Genomic DNA, 16,055 nt, shown 5'->3' with positions numbered 1-16,055 from the left:
ACAATGGTACCATCTTTAGATGCACCATGACAGTTTATTGCAGTGTAGTAATGCCAGAAAAGGTAAATAATATGGTGCCAAGCAAAACATTGTGTACATTATTTTAAATACTATTCAAAATTCAAAGTAAATTTTATTATCAAATTACATTCATGTCCCCATAACCATGAGATTCCTTTTCTTGTGGGCATGTTCAGCAAATCTACAGAATTGTAACTCTAACAAGATCAATATAAGGTCAACCAGAGTGCAGAAGACAACAAACTTTGCAAATCCAAACATAAATAAATAGCAATAAGTAACAAAAACATGACATAATGAGACAAAGTCCTTAAAGTGAGATCATGAGTTGTAGGAGTATTTCAGTATTTCAAATGGGTGTAGTTATCCCTTTTCATTCAAGAGTCTGGTGGTTGAGGGGTAGTAACTGTTCCTGAACCTGGTCATGCGAGTCCTAAGGTTCTTGTACCTTCTACCTGACAGCAGCAGTGAGAAGGGAGGATTAAATACAACATTGTTCTTCTGCTTAGGTCACTGATTTTGGTGAACGTGTAGCTGAGGTGAAGTTAATCTTTGATGTCCAGGAAACTGAGTGTGCGAAGAATTCTAGTTCCAACCCAGCACAATGTACTCTGAAGCCCATCTCAGATGCTGTGAGTATCGCAAATGTTGTCATTCACTTCTCTGTTGTTATTTATCCCAAGTCTGGGGCCTTTGGCCTAGTTGTACAATAGCACTGCAGTCTCATGTTTAACCCATACCTGGATGATGGTTCCCATGAACTCCCACACATCAAAAACCAACAATGTGATTGAATGTGCCCTAGCATTATAGGGACCAATATGGAAGGTTCTGAGTATGTAAAGTGAGTGGAGAGGGAAAGTGCTTGTCAGTGAGAAGAACTGAAATTCAGTCAAGTGGCAAGGTGGTCTGGGGAATTAGGATGGAAAGATTGGATGAATAGACTAGCACTCCTGTGCTGAACACTGATTTGTAATAATATCCTTGAATTCTCTATTCTAAAAACTCACAAGTACATATTCCCCCAGCATTTTGTGTCTTCATTAGATTTCCAGTATCTGTAATTCTGTTTGATTTTTAAATTGCTAATCGTTTATGTCAATCTCTCTCCCTGGTTGTTCAAAAACAACACTGATCTGCTCTTGGCTCTTGTGAGAGCTCATGAGACCACTGCTTTGTCAAGACCAGGCAATAAACCACCCACTGTTGCTCCACAACAACTGGCGAGTCAACTTCGTGGCATTCCATTCAGTATTAAGGTCTGTGGGAGTAAAATTATACCCTGGTTAAACAATAGTTTGTCATTAATCTACAGCCTTGAACGCTGATTGTCCTCAGATTAGTTCACAAAACAGATTCCAGAATGCGAATGTTAGTCCATGGTTAATTCATCTGCTTTTTTAATGCTTGTTCAATCATTGAAATCCAGAAACACAGCACCACCTTCAAAATTAGAGTACATTGCAAACAAATATTGTTGTGTATCCTGCTTCTACATTGGTAGATGCATATTCCCTGTGGGGAAAATCCATACGATTCATCATACAAAGAATTTAGGCACCAGGGAAGGGCAATGTTAATACAGCTCGGGGAGTCGGAGTTTGGATTTAAATTCCAGTGTCCTCGCGAAGAAGTTTCTACATTCTTCTCATGAGCCGGTGGGTTTCCTCTGCATGCTCTGGTTTCCATTGCACAGTCTAGAGACCTGCTGGTTAATAAGCTCACTGGGTGTTGCAAATTTTCTAGTGATTAGGCTAGGGTTAAATAGGCTCGTTGGGCTGGAAGGGCCTGTTCCTCGCTGTATCTCTAAATAAAGGAAGGGACAGAAGGTCATTTTCACTCAGGAAGGCTGCAGAAACCTGCTTCAGCTCTGAGATCGCAGCGGGTGTGGAGCAGCCAGGAACAACTGGAACTCACCCTGGATCATCAATTCATCCTCAGCCCCTTTTAGCTTGGGTCAGCAAATACTCCCGTAGTGGTTTAAAATGGTCTGTTGCTCACATCTCTATTTTCTAAATAAATGGTACTCTCAAGGTGTCACTTCCACATGTCACACCCTCTCCCAGATTCCCAGAGGGATCTCTTACAAACCCAAATCAACCCTGAGGTCACTCTAGCCAGAGGCTTCCTGATCCTGACTTCCCATCCCCTGTCTTGACCATTACCCTCAACAACCTGTCCAACCCCATCCTCTTCCCTTAAGTTCAGCTGAAATAATTCTCGGTTTAAAGCCAACACAAATAATGTAACAGTGAGATTACTGAATTATTGTAAAAATCCTGTCTGGTTCACAGTTAGTCTGTATGTGACTGCTGTACCACTGTTAATTTTTAATTCCCTGACCAAGAAAGACAATGAGCTCACAAAGATATGATCCATCCAGGTGTTTGTAGTGAAGTCTACAATCTACGAATGAATACAAATGTACCTCATACAATGCAATATAAAGCAATCTCTTGCATGAATAAACCTCTTAAATCTGATACCTATGGCCACCGCAGCAACATTCCACTGATGATGGGCAGTCGCAGTTACAAGTCTGTAGCTTTGAAACCTGTAGATGTGAACTCCCCACTATTCCGGACATTTACAAAGACAGGTATGTAAAAGGGGCCCAAAGGATCAATGGGGACCCGAGTCAACCCAACTGTAAACTGTTCCAGCTGCTTCCTTCTGGGAAATGGTATTGCAGCATAAAAGCCAGGACCAACAGGCTCCGGGATAGTTTCTCCCACCAGGCCATCAGACTGATGAATTCATGCTGATACATTTGTGTTTCTATGTTATATTCACTATACTGTTGTACATATATTTATTATAAATTACTACAAATTGCACATTGTGCATTTAGACAGAGGTGTAATGTAGAGATTTTTTACTCCTTGTGTATATGAAGGATGTAAGAAATAAACTCAGTTCAATTCAATAAATAGAATTCTCTCTGCTTACAGGAAACAGCCACTTGTACAGGTGTAGTTAGACTTGAAAAAGAGATTGTTCAAAACGTCAATGTAGAATGCATGGATACAAATGTTACAACACCAGCAATGCCCACATCTACCCCTCTAGACACAACAGTGACCAAATCAGCCTCCACACCAACCACATCAGATACCACACTGACCATAACAACTACCACAGTCACCAGTCCAATCACAACAGTCACCAGGAAAACTACACCAAACACAACATGGGCTACACCAACGAGAATGACGATAACAACAACTACTACAAGAAGACAACCACCATCCTCATCATCGTCATCATCATCATCATCATCATCATCTGAAGACAGTGGATCATCGGAGGAATTTCAGAAAGTGGTAACATGAATTTTTGTTCAATCTGTTATTGAAGAAAAGAATGCTTGTAATGTCCTGCAAATTTAGGCTAAAATGACAGCATAAGTATGATTTGTTCCTAACGTAGATGACATTGATGAAGCTATCTGGTAAAATATTATTCTATGACTTGAATGATAACTGCACAGTAGGAGTACATTTAGCTCTTCAACAGTTGCAATGGACTTTGCATGGACAATTCAGGTTGTCATGTTCCTTCACCTATTCCCATTAAGCCTCCAATGTTCTTTTCTATCAAGTGATTCATGACTGAATCAGCCTCCTATGCATTTCAGAAATTTATGTTTTCAGTAACGATGTGCTTGGTAACTTTGCTATTTATTGTAAATTTCTGGTTCTCAGCTACCTTCAATGAAAACAGTTCCATTCTCTTATCTAAATGCTTCATTGGTTTGAACAGCCTGTCCTCTCCCCTCTTATCCTTCTCTGCTCTAAGGAGATTAATCCCAGCATCTTCCGCCCTTCCCTTTAAACCTTTTCTGCATCCAACGTAAATTCTCCATGAACTCCTGAAGTGTGGTATCCAGGACTGGATATAATATCCAGCCAATCTTTAATAAACGTTAAAACATAAAACATTACAGTACAGTACAGGCCCACAATGTTGTGCTGACCACACTCCACTCAATCCATGCACTTATTATCTTATACGCCTCTATTACCTCTCCTCCTCCTTTGCTCCAAAGAGAAAAGCCCTAGCTTGCTAGGGTTCTACATAATTTCTCCACCTATGTGCTCCAAGCATCTATGTTTGATGCCGAAGTCTCTGTGTGATTTAGATAACCACTTTCTCAACCTACTTTGCCATCTGTAAACATCTGTGCATTAAATCTTTGAGGTGGTGTTGATGCTTAACAAAATTGAGAGAGCATAGGTTTAAGGGGGAGAAAGGAGGCTTGAAGGGTAAGATTTTAATGCAAATAGTGTATTTAATTATCTGGAACTCCCTTAAGAGTAGATGCTGAAATCAGGTAGAATTATTACTTTTAAGAAGCACGTGGACAAGCATAATAGCTCTCCAGGATCTGTTTGTAACATCTCTCATTGTCTCCCATGTAACATTTCCTCCTTTAGTGCTGTCTGACCTTCCCAGTCCTTTCTAATCCCAGACTCTACTGCCAGTGGATTCATTTCAGTGATGACAGATGTAGCTCATGGTCAGAAATCAAACAATGAGCTCAATAGCCTGCACCATGTCCCATCCTCAGAATCTCACATGGCAAAGAACATCCATTCCCTGCTATACCTCCACGATTCAAGCTCCTTTCATTCATTGTTAACAAATTTTATTTTGGCTGGGTAAACGTATGGCTCAGCAAACCCCAGGCACTAGAAGTGGTAACCAGCACCTTAACCCATACCTTCCCACTGTCAGAGGGAAGAACTGTATAAATCTTGAACTCCCTTGCCACCACTCTGTTATGTACAGCACACATCTTTAATTGTGGCTGCAGGAATTGTGTTTGCGCTGATTTTGAGCATTATAATTTAAAAAAAAATCATTTGAAAATGAAGTCTTGGAGAATGCTAATGTAACCTTGAGTGGAAAACAAATTTCAGCCCATGGGTTCTACTGATGCTGGAAACTCTGGTCCGCCTTTCAGCAAACATGGGCATAAAAATCTAAATCCCATGATCACTGATGATGTCCAGGGTATGGTAGGTGGCTTTTCAGAACATAGAGGCGAATCTGCTCCAGTACCAGCACTTGTATTAGGACCCTTTTCTCACCAGGAGTTCAGGCATCCAGTGCAGCTGTAGGCCTAAGTAGTTGTGGTGTATTCTTCATGCATTCCAAAAGGTGCAGCAATAAAATTTCTGCAGACTTCCCAGCTCTTAGACTGGGATACTTATCAGCTGAATGGGTAACTAGAGGCCTAAACTATAAATGCAGTAAACCTAAAATAAGGTCAAGAAAATTCCAGACATTCTCATCTCACCTCCATGGAAGTTGTAGAATTTTCATATTTTAACTTGTGCATTTGAATAAAACTGTAAGAATAGCAGACTCATTGCAATGGTTGAGAAGGAAAGTCTCCAGGGAAAATGATAAGCAATGGCCTTTAGCTCATTCAAGTTGTTAACTTACATTCAGTTGCTTCTAAACGTACCCGTGCTCTTTAATATTTAATCTTACATTAAAATAGTTAAAAAATATATAATCTATTTACTAAAAAATAAAAAACATCCTGATGAAGGGTTTCGGCCCGAAACATCGTCACTACCTCCTCCCATAGATGCTGTCTGGCCTGCTGAGTTTTGCCAGCATTTTGTGTTTTTATTTATTTCCAGCATCTGCAGATTCACTCGTGTTGTCATCTATTCACTAATGGAATTTGCTTATTTTCTGATTTCGGCAACTGTCAAATGTACTCACATCCAACCGTTTAGGGGACAGCTTTAACAGCAAGAGAGACTGAGAATGAGGGCCACACCCTCTTGTCAAAGCTAATCTATGAGTGCCACTGGTATAAAGTATTCACAGTTTAAACAATGCACTGATGGCCAGGTTTCCAACAGAAAAATGTGCTAGAGAAATGGAAGAAAATCATGGCGCAAATGCAGGTGGCATGAGAATTCCGGGCAGGGGAATAATATTCCTAATATTTTAGAATATTTTGCATTCAAGGTGTTCAAGAAAACCAGGACACACATTATTAGGCACAATACACATCTGTTTCCATGATAAGCTCCCCATTGCATACAAGTCCCAGGCAGTATCAAAATGCCTCAAAAATATTTTTTAAAATATTAACTTCCATAAGCATGGCTAACTAATGGGGGTTCAATCAAATCCATGCAGGGTGATGCACAGGTGATTAAAATGGGCAGGTCTGATTGCATGTAAATTGTGGTTAATTAGAACAGAGGCAGATTCAATGAAGTGGACATTCTTTTGCTTTGATTAACTGTATAAATGAAACACTTTATCTTCAAAGTTTTGCTGGGGAAGATATAGGAACTGCTGGAGGAGACAAAGTTGGAGAAGAGGCAATTGGTGGAAGAGGAGGTTGGACCGTTTCCTGAAAAGGCTTTTATACAGAAGACAAAGGATTTTAAGTCAGGTCCATTTACGTAGGAGTATTTATGCTACAACTACAGCTCGCAAGGCAGAGGAAATTTGAGAGAAGTAAAATGCTTTGGTAAGTGTCAGTTTGGTTACTAGTCCGCTTCTGAAGAGCAAATTCCCTGCATTATGTTTAATTTATGTGATCACTTTATTGCACAGAGTAGGCCATTTGGCCCAGCTGATCCTTCCTAACATTTATCCTCCAAATGAGCACAAGTCCGAATTCCAGTTCTGATGAAGCTTACTCAGTTAGAAACATTAGTGCAGTTTCTTTTTCCACAAACGTGACCTGATCTGTCACCACTCACAGATCTGATGGTGGAGGGGAAGAGGTTATTCCTGATTTATTGAATGTGGTATTTGGCTTCCTATACTTCCTCCACAAGTACTGTTAAGTCTTGCAACTTCAAAACATTAAGTTAATTCAAAGGAATGCAAGAGAGTCCGAAATGCAGGTCTAGCTTCGTGTTTACTTTAAGCAAGGTGCGCATGTATCACATGGTAGTGTCATGGTGCATGCAATTCATGTATAACTCACAGTGTATTATTCAAACAAACAAGAATGTTTGTAAAAATAAACAAGAATATATGCAAGAACTCTCAAATCTTGCTTAAATATTAAATGCACAACCAAGAGGGCATGTCCTGAATGGTGGGGAAGCTTGTGGCAGCGCTGGAAGCTTCCAGTGAATTCATTTCTCTGCTTAAATTTCAGATTTCATCATGGAACGATGGATAAAGATAGCAAAACAAAGAAAATCTGTCAAAATGATGGAAGTTCTTACATTTTAAACATAGTATTTCATGTTTAATTGCAAATGATTTAATGTTTTATGCAATAGCATTCAACAGGAATTTACAATATTATTAATCATCATGAGTGTGCAAAATAACTGATTTGAGATATGTTCAATCCCATTTGCCCCAAATATGAAAAAGAAACAGAATAATTAAATTGGGTTGAGCTGTGTTTGTCTTCAGGGCACTAGCTGCCTGCTGGTCAAACGACAGCAATTGTGCAATTAGATGGGGTACCTCCATATGAAATTCATATGATCATTACTGACATCTTCCTGCCAATATTTGTATAACATCCATTTATATCTACATTGCCATAAGTTGTAACTTAATGCATGAGAGGTCTGGAACAGGCTCAGAGGGACTCAAATCATATCACATCGGGTTGTTACTTCTCTGTTGTTTAAATAGAGCCACTAACCTCTGGAAATCTGACTCTGTACCTTCAGAACTTTGACTGTCCAAGAGCCTTCAAGAGAGTCAGTTTGTATTTTCTAGCAGTAGATGCTGGGATGTTCACTGATGCTGAATGTAAGAATCGTCTCCATTTCTGGTGTAGCCTTTGTCATTTCCACGCAATCAGGGTTGTTGTGATTGGCTGACTACCGTGGGGACATTATTTTCTCTGGCTAATGCAGAGCAAAGTGTTGGGGGAGATGTGAAATGGGATGGAGTCCCCTCTGGAACAGCACATAAGACACAGAAACTGAATTAGGCCATTTGGCCCACCGAGTCTGCACCGTTTTCATAGTTATCATACCCCTACACCTCTCTGGATATAAACTATCTCATAGCTGTTTGAAGCCACTTATCAAATATGTTTTAACCCAATTTCTTGCATGGAATGCAATTTGGTGTTAGGGATTAATACAGCAATATATTGAAACACTTTGGGGGGGGGGATAAAAAAGAGGTGAAGCACAATTTTATATTGAGAAAATGTAATTGTATCTCCAGGGCAATAATAATTTCTGCAAAACAGATGACAATCAACTGACTCATTGTATCTATTTCTGTAAATGATACTTCTTAAAAATCTTAATGTTAACAGTTGTCTTGAGTTTTGCATTTAATAAAAAACTTATGATTGCAACTTCCTGAAAGTCTTAAAAATTTTATTGATTAAGGAAATTTCCCTTGAAGCCCAGAACCTCAGTTCATCTCAGAAGACTGTTGCACTTAATAATCAAATGCTTTGTCTTATTTAAATGGCAAATTCTGACTAAACATGCCAGTGTCTCTATCTCAATGAACCCTTAGATCATCCATAGGTTGTAACCAGTGTATAATAATTGCTGTCAATTGATTTAAGACTTGTTAGTAGGTGATAATCTACTGATCATCTTCATTAGGCATGAATGATGTTCCTTTGTTCAAAAAGGGGAGCAGGGATAAACCTTGAGATTGCAGCTTGGTGAGCCTCTCCTGTGTGGTAGGGTGATGAATATGAGGAACATTCTTTATGTTCACTTGGAAAGGTGAGCAGTGCCTCACTAGCGTTGTGATACTCACCAGTTTATAATATCCAGGATTATCCACATTTCCCTTCATGAGAAAAGGGACAGCAATCTCTAATTGCCAGTCCATTGGGACCACGCCTGGTACTAGATAGGACACAAAGGTCTTGGTGAAGTTTCCAGCTATCTTCCATCTCTTGCAAGTCTCAATCACCTGGGCTACATCGCATCAGGACTCAGAGCTTTATCAGCCTTAAAATTCCTCAAGTGACTTTATGAGAGGTATAGATAGGGGACGATACCTGCATATGCTTACCCTCAGTTTAGGTGAGGTTAAAACTGCATTAGCCATTGGTTTAAGGTGAAAGGTAGAATATCTAAGGGGAATATGAGGGGGAACTACTTCATTCATTGGGTGGTGCAAGTGTGGAACAAACTTCCAGTAGAGGAGGTTGATGCAGTTTCACTTGTAACATTTAAGACAAGTTTTTATAGGATGAATAAGGATCGTCTGCAGGTAGATGTGAGTAGGGAGAAAACAGCCAGGTATGGACTAGATGGGCTGAATTGCCTGTTTCTGTGCTACAGTGCTTTATGACCATGTAGATTTATAACAGAAAAATAAAATATAACTTCTTGTCTTTGGGCAAGTTGATCAGTGTCTTCCCTGAAGAGGGAATGGCAGATGTGATGTGCAATTATTCACAGATGCTGTTTGAACTGAGTGTTTGCAGCATTTTCTGTTTAAATTCCAATTTTGCAGCATCGAATGGTTTTTATTGTAACATGATTTTCCCTTTGCACGCACTTCCTGCTCTACTTAAATATAAGAAATAGTAATGTGTCTAGATCTTCTGTTTATTCTCTGAAACTCTGTGTCAATGTATGGAGTTTATACTAGACAACATGAAAGGTAATGACAATTTAACAAGTGATAACTTGCAAAGCAGAAAATGCTGAAATTTTCTGTTTTTTTTAATTTTGAAATGATATGCAGGAAACTTGTTCTGCATACACGCCTTGTTCCATGTGATTAAGTTACCCCTCAGATCTTTTTTATTCTTTCCCCCTCACATTAAATCTGTGCCATCTAGTTTTTGATACCCTTTACCTGGGTAAAAGACTGCGCATTCTCTCTTTTTACGATTCTATATATCTCAATAAGAGATATTCTATACATAAATAATGCTATCTCATCTTTCAGTTAGTCCTGACGAAGGGTCTCGGCCCAAAATGTCAACTGTACTTCTTCCTATAGATGCTGCCTGGCCTGCTGCGTTCCATTAGCATTTTGTGTTTGTTTTTTGAATTTCCAGCATCTGCAGGTTTCCTCATGTTTGCGTAAATAATGCTCCTCAGTTTAGCTCTAGGTCTCCTAAGATTCAAGGAGTGAAGTCCTGGCCTACAGCCTCTCCTTATAAAAGCTTACAACCCAGGTGATGCACCATCAATAACTCTCGGAGACGGGAGGTGAACGATAGGCTTTTATTAGCAGCAAATCGGAGCATGGCATCTCGGAGACTGAGGGAGGAGCAGTGAATCCAATTGCCTTTATACAGGGGTCTGTGGAAGGAGCCACAGGAGCAGTCAGCAGAGGGGCATGTCCAGATAGGTATACATAGTTTACCACATTCACCACCTCCCCTTTGTTTTAAAAGAGAGTCCCCATGGGGCGAAGTTTCTTACAAGTATATTTACAGGTTAAGTCTATCAGGCGGTCGAGTCTGTCGCTGCGATCTACGTAGCACCCTTGACGGTGGTTGTGCTGGCTCCGGCCTGAATTGAGGTGCCAGCCCGTTAGGCATCAGTAATCCCTCATGCGTGTGTGAGGCACCCGGTATGGGAGTGTCGTGAGGAGTCTGTGTAGGGCTTGGTGTGCGCGGTGTCTCATGGGTATATACATCGGTGGGTATGGGGTTCATACTCACTGTGGAGTGTTCGGGCTAGGGGTCTGGTGCTCCTGCTAGTGCCAGGTCGTGGATGAAGACTGTGTCCTCCTGCCCATCAGGTAAGACCACGTAGGCATACTGGGGGTTCGCATGAAGTAGGTGAACCCGCTTGACCATCGGGGAGTATTTATTGCTCCTCGCATGTTTCTGGAGCAGCACTGGCCCTGGGGATGTCAGGCAAGCTGGTAGGGTGGTCCCAGTGGCAGACTTCCTGGGAAAAGAAAAGAGGCGCTCATGAGGGGTGGCATTGGTGGACGTACATAACAGGGAGCGGATAGAGTGGAGTGCCTCGGGCAGGACCTCCTGCCAGCGAGAGACCGGCAATCCCTTTGACCTAAGGGCTAAAAGTGTGGCCTTCCACACTGGTATTCTCCCTCTCCACCTGTCCATTTCCCCAGAGATAATAGCTCGTGGTCCTACTAGTAGCAATACCCCTAGCCAGCAGGTACTGGCACAGCTCGTCACTCATAAAGGAGGACCCTCTATCACTGTGGCTATAGCAGGGATATCCGAACAGAGTGAAGAGCTGGCGCAGGGCTTTTATGACGGACGTGGCAGTGGTGTCAGGGCAGGGGATGGCAAAGGGGAACCATGCGTACTCGTCGATAACATTGAGAAAGTAGACATTCCGGTCAGTGGAGGGAAGGGGGCCCTTAAAGTCAACACTCAGTCACTCAAAGGGGCGGGTGGCCTTGATAAGTTGTGCCTTTTCAGGACGGTAGAAGTGCGGTTTGCACTCAGCGCAGACTTGACAGTCCCTGGTCATCGTCCTGATTTCCTCAAAGTTGTAAGGCAGGTTCCGGGCTTTCACGAAATGGTAAAGTCGGGTGACCCCCGGGTGGCAAAGATCTGCATGGGGGGCGTATAGCCAGTCAAGCTGTGCACTGGCACACACTCCGCGGGATAGGGCATCAGGGGGCTCATTGAGCCTTCCAGGCCGGTACAGGATGTCATAGTTGTAGGTGGAGAGTTCTATTCTCCACCACAAAATTTTATCATTTTTGATTTTGCCCCGCTGTTGGTTGCTGAACATGAACGCAACTGAGCGCTGGTCGGTCAGCACGGTGATCCTTTTGCTGGCGAGATAGGGCCTCCAGTGCCTAATAGCTTCCACTATGGCCTGGGCTTCTTTCTCCACTGCGGAGTGTCGAATTTCAGGGCCTTGAAGGGTACGAGAGAAGAATGCTACTGGCCTGCCTGCTTGATTGAGGGTAGCTGCCAGCACAAAGTCGGAGGCATCACTCTCTACTTGGAAGCGAATGGTCTCGTCCACCACATGCATCATTGCTTTGGCAATGTCCCCTTTAATGCGGCTGAAGGCCGCGTGGGCCTTGGCTGAGAGCGGAAATGCGGTGGACTTGACCAGGGGCGGGCCTTGTCTGCGTAGTGAGGGACCCATTGGGCATAATAGGAAAAGAAGTCCAGGCGCCGTTTGAGGGCTCTGAGGGTGGTGGGAAGAGGGAGTTCCAACAGGGGGCGCATATAGTCAGGGCCAGGGCCAATGACCCCGTTCTCCATGACATACCCAGGGATAGCAAGTCGGGTGGTTCCGAACACACGCTTGTCCCTGTTATAGGTGAGGTTAAGAGCTTTGGCCGCTTGGAAAAATCGTTGGAGGTTGGTGTCATGATCCTGCCAGTCGTGACCACAGATGGTGATGTTATCCAGATATGGGAACGTGGCCTTCAGTTGGCACTGGTCCCCTATCCGGTCCATTTCCCTCTGGAAGACAGAGACACCATTCGTGACACCGAAGGGGATGCGCAGGAAGTGATAGAGCCTGCCGCCCGCCTCGAAGGCGGTGTAGGGGCGGTCCTCCGGGCGGATGGGGAGCTGATGGTAAGCGGATTTCAGGTCTATGGTTGAGTACACCTCGTACTGAGCTATCTGATTGACCATATCCGCGATGCGGGGTAGGGTGTACGCGTCAAGCTGCGTGAACCTATTGAAGGTCTGGCTATAGTCCACGACCATCCTATTTTTCTGCCCGGTCTGAACAACAGCCACCTGGGCCCTCCAGGGACTTGTGCTTGGCTCAATGATTCCCTCCCTGAGCAGCCGCTGCACCTCCAACTTAATGAAGGCCCTGTCCCCAGCGCTGTACCTCCTGCTTTTAGTTGCCACAGGTTTACAGTCGGGGGTCAGGTTGGCAAACAGCGGTAGGGGAGGGATCCTGAGGGTGGAGAGGCTGCAAGTGGTGTCAGTAGCGCGGCTGTTGGCATGGTGTTGGGTGGGATGTGCAGGTCGGTGTGTGTGTGTGTTCAGTAGCGGGGTATATGACAAAGTCCCACAAAATTGAGGATTGCTGACAGTTTTTGGTGGGAGGAGCCATGACCAGTAACGCAAAGTCCCGATATTCTGTGCCCTGCACTACCAACATCGCTACACAACCCACCCGGATGTCTGTGGAATGCGATTCAGAAGCCACGGTGACCTTCTGGCTTACCGGCTGTGTCACGAGTCCGCAGTGTTGCACTGTGTCTGGGTGAATAAAACTCTCAGTGCTGAGGGGGGAGCAGTGCCTCCAATGGCCTTTATACAGGGGTCTGTGGGAGGAGCCACAGGAGCAGTCAGCAGAGGGGCGTGGCCAGACAGGTATACGTAGTTTACCACACTGGGCCTTTGAATCCAAGCAATAATTTCATAAATCAGATGAAATTGAAAAGGATGAACCAATATTGACAGCAGCTTAGAATGATAACAGATGATAACTTTAAAATGATCATATCTTGAGAGAGAGTTTTACTATAAGCAATTAGAGGCTCTTTTAGCTGCCAGACCATCACTCACTGAAGTGAATGCAGCTGGATTTTAGAAGCAGAGCAAAATACAAAACTGCACTGTATATCCGAAAGGAAATGAATTTCAAGGTGTTTGGTCTTTGAACCAGGGCTGAAAAAAGGAGAAATTTCCCTCCAGGTGTTTGCTCATATCTCACACTCCACTGAATGTTGATAGATTTGTGGATGCCAGGGAAATAATGGAGATACAAATTATTCAGCAAAATGGATGAGATATAGGCTGTCATACTTTTATGTAATGATGAATAACATTCAAGAGATCTTGTACCTTATTTGCTTCCGTTTTTTAAAATTTTGATGTCAAGAAGCATAATAATTTATGACATTTTAGCAAGTGTTGCTTGTATTGAAACAGTATTAAAAATTTGGCAAGATATTTGATTGTAAATTGTGTCCAATTAAGCTGTTTCACAGACATATTTTTCCCATGTTTCTGTGAAATTCATGCCATGAAATATATGTTATTAACACAATAATGGATTTCCCTGTGCTATCAACTGTTGCAAATGTGAAATGGATTTTTAAATTTATCTGTTATTGATCTATAGGAGGCACTCAAAGGAAAGAAAGATAGAGAGAGTTCAAGGCTAAAAGACAAGGATAAGAAGTACAAGGCAATGATACTCCCTGAGGGTTTCTGCCTGAAACATCAACTGTACATTTTTCCATAGATGCTGCCTGGCTGGCTGAGTTCCTCCAGCACATGGTGTGCGTTGCTTGGATTTCCAGCATCTGCAGATTTTCTTTTGTTTGTAACCTGGTTGAGTGACAGATCTCTCGGATGGTGAGCATTTTGGAGACAGTGACCACAGCCTTAACCGAGCCTTTAACATAGCCTTGGACAGAGATAGGAGTGGATGGTATCGGAAAGTATTTAACTGAAGGAGGGCAAATAATGCTGTCATTAGGCTGAACTTTAAGAGCAAAAACTGGGAAATGTGCAATAGAAATGTTTAGGTTGTTTAAGAAGCACTTCCATGGGAATCTGGATAATTTTATTCTATTTAGTCGTGAACGAACCATGGTTGACAAGAGAAATGGACCATTTAGTAAAGAAGAAGAAGGAAGCATTAAAAAGATTTAGCAAGCAAGGATCACACAGGGCTCTTGACAGTTATAAGGTAGTCAGAAAGGAGTATAGGAATGGACAGGAGAACTAGAAGGGGTCGTGAGAAGGAGAGCAGGATCAAGGAAACGCCCAAGGCTTTCTGCACACATGTGAAGAACAGAGGGCAGGATGGATTAAAGACAGAAGAGAAAACATATGCCTGGATCAGGAGGCGCATGTCCTTTTAACATTGTCTTTCATCATTAGGGGAGGTCCTTAATGAATACTTTGCATATAAGGACCTTAATGAATACAGAGACCCTAATGACTACAAGGACCTTGAATGTGAGATCAGTGTAGAACAGGCTGATTTGTCAACATTAAGAAAGATGATATGCTGGAACTTTTGGAAAATATTAGAATAAATAATAGATTACCCCAGAATGAATGGGATATACAGGTTACTACAGGAAGTGAGGGAAGAGATTACTGCACCTTTGTGAAGATTTTTACTTTGTTATCGGCAACAGGAGTAGTGCCAGATGATTGGAGGAGGGTAAATATTATTCCTTTGTTCAAGAAAAGTAATAGAGATAATCCTGGGGATTGTTGACTGGTGAGTCTTTTGTCAATGGTGGGCAAACTTTAAGAAAGGATTCTTAGAAATGGGATTTATGAGCATTTGGAGAAGCATAGTCACATTAAGGATAATCTTCAACATGGCTTTGTGAAGGGCTGATCATGGCTCTTGAGTCCAGTTGAATTCTCTGAGTAAGTTACAAAACATATCGATGAAGGCAGAGCAGCAGATGTGACATGGTAGGCTCATTCAAATTTGTACCAGATCCCAAAAATGGAGCAATAATTCATGTCTGAAGACAACAAATTGGCCTCTTTTTAGTTAGAAACCAAGCACCTGGGTGGGGACCACATGTTTATGTGATAGAACCTGGTGAACCAAATCTTAATCCCGATGTATGAGGATATCTTCAGGCACATATGAAGTAGCACCCACACCAGCGAACCCCAGAGGTGCTAATGGAGCTTGGGAAAACAAATGCTTGATAACATGCACTGGAATTACTCAAAGGATTGACTATAGCCATTAAAAGAAGAATACAGGCACAGGTTCCTGTGCAGAAAACTACTGCAAACTTCCCATCAAGAATTTGGACCTTTGACTATTCAGAGCTTGCAGACAGAATGTGGCATGCCTCCAGCTGATGCCAAAGAAATTCTGAAGTGGTGATTCACAATGCTGGGATGTAACAGACCTCCTGGGCCAGTCACACTCCACAACATATTGAGCAATTCTGATTAATGTTATTTCCCATAGCCTTGGTACCACCCCCAAATGAGTGTGGAAATTCATATCAGATATACTGACTGGAATGTATGGATTTATACAAAAATAAATGTGACAAAAAGATATAAGAGCAGAATTAGGCCTTTAAGTTCAATGGGTCTGTTCTGCAATTTCATCATAGCTGATCCATTTCCCTTTAAACCCCATTCCTTTTCCCCATAATCTTTGATGCCCTGATTAATT

General features: G+C 42.3%; 1 long non-coding RNA gene across 1 annotated transcript; it reads left to right on the top strand.

Annotated features, from left to right (window-relative positions):
* The first annotated feature begins 474 nt into the window (after positions 1–474).
* Positions 475–8,145, top strand: LOC132392254 (uncharacterized). The gene is made up of 4 exons (XR_009511468.1): positions 475–653; positions 2,973–3,344; positions 6,323–6,526; positions 7,169–8,145. It is a non-coding gene; the product is annotated as an uncharacterized LOC132392254 (long non-coding RNA).
* The last annotated feature ends 7,910 nt before the right edge of the window (positions 8,146–16,055 follow it).

This window comes from Hypanus sabinus, chromosome 4 (genome assembly GCF_030144855.1).
Source record: "Hypanus sabinus isolate sHypSab1 chromosome 4, sHypSab1.hap1, whole genome shotgun sequence".
Taxonomy (NCBI): Eukaryota; Metazoa; Chordata; class Chondrichthyes; order Myliobatiformes; family Dasyatidae; genus Hypanus; species Hypanus sabinus.
The sequence above is the reverse complement of the archived record's forward strand: the minus strand, read 5'-3'. Positions and strand labels throughout refer to the sequence as shown.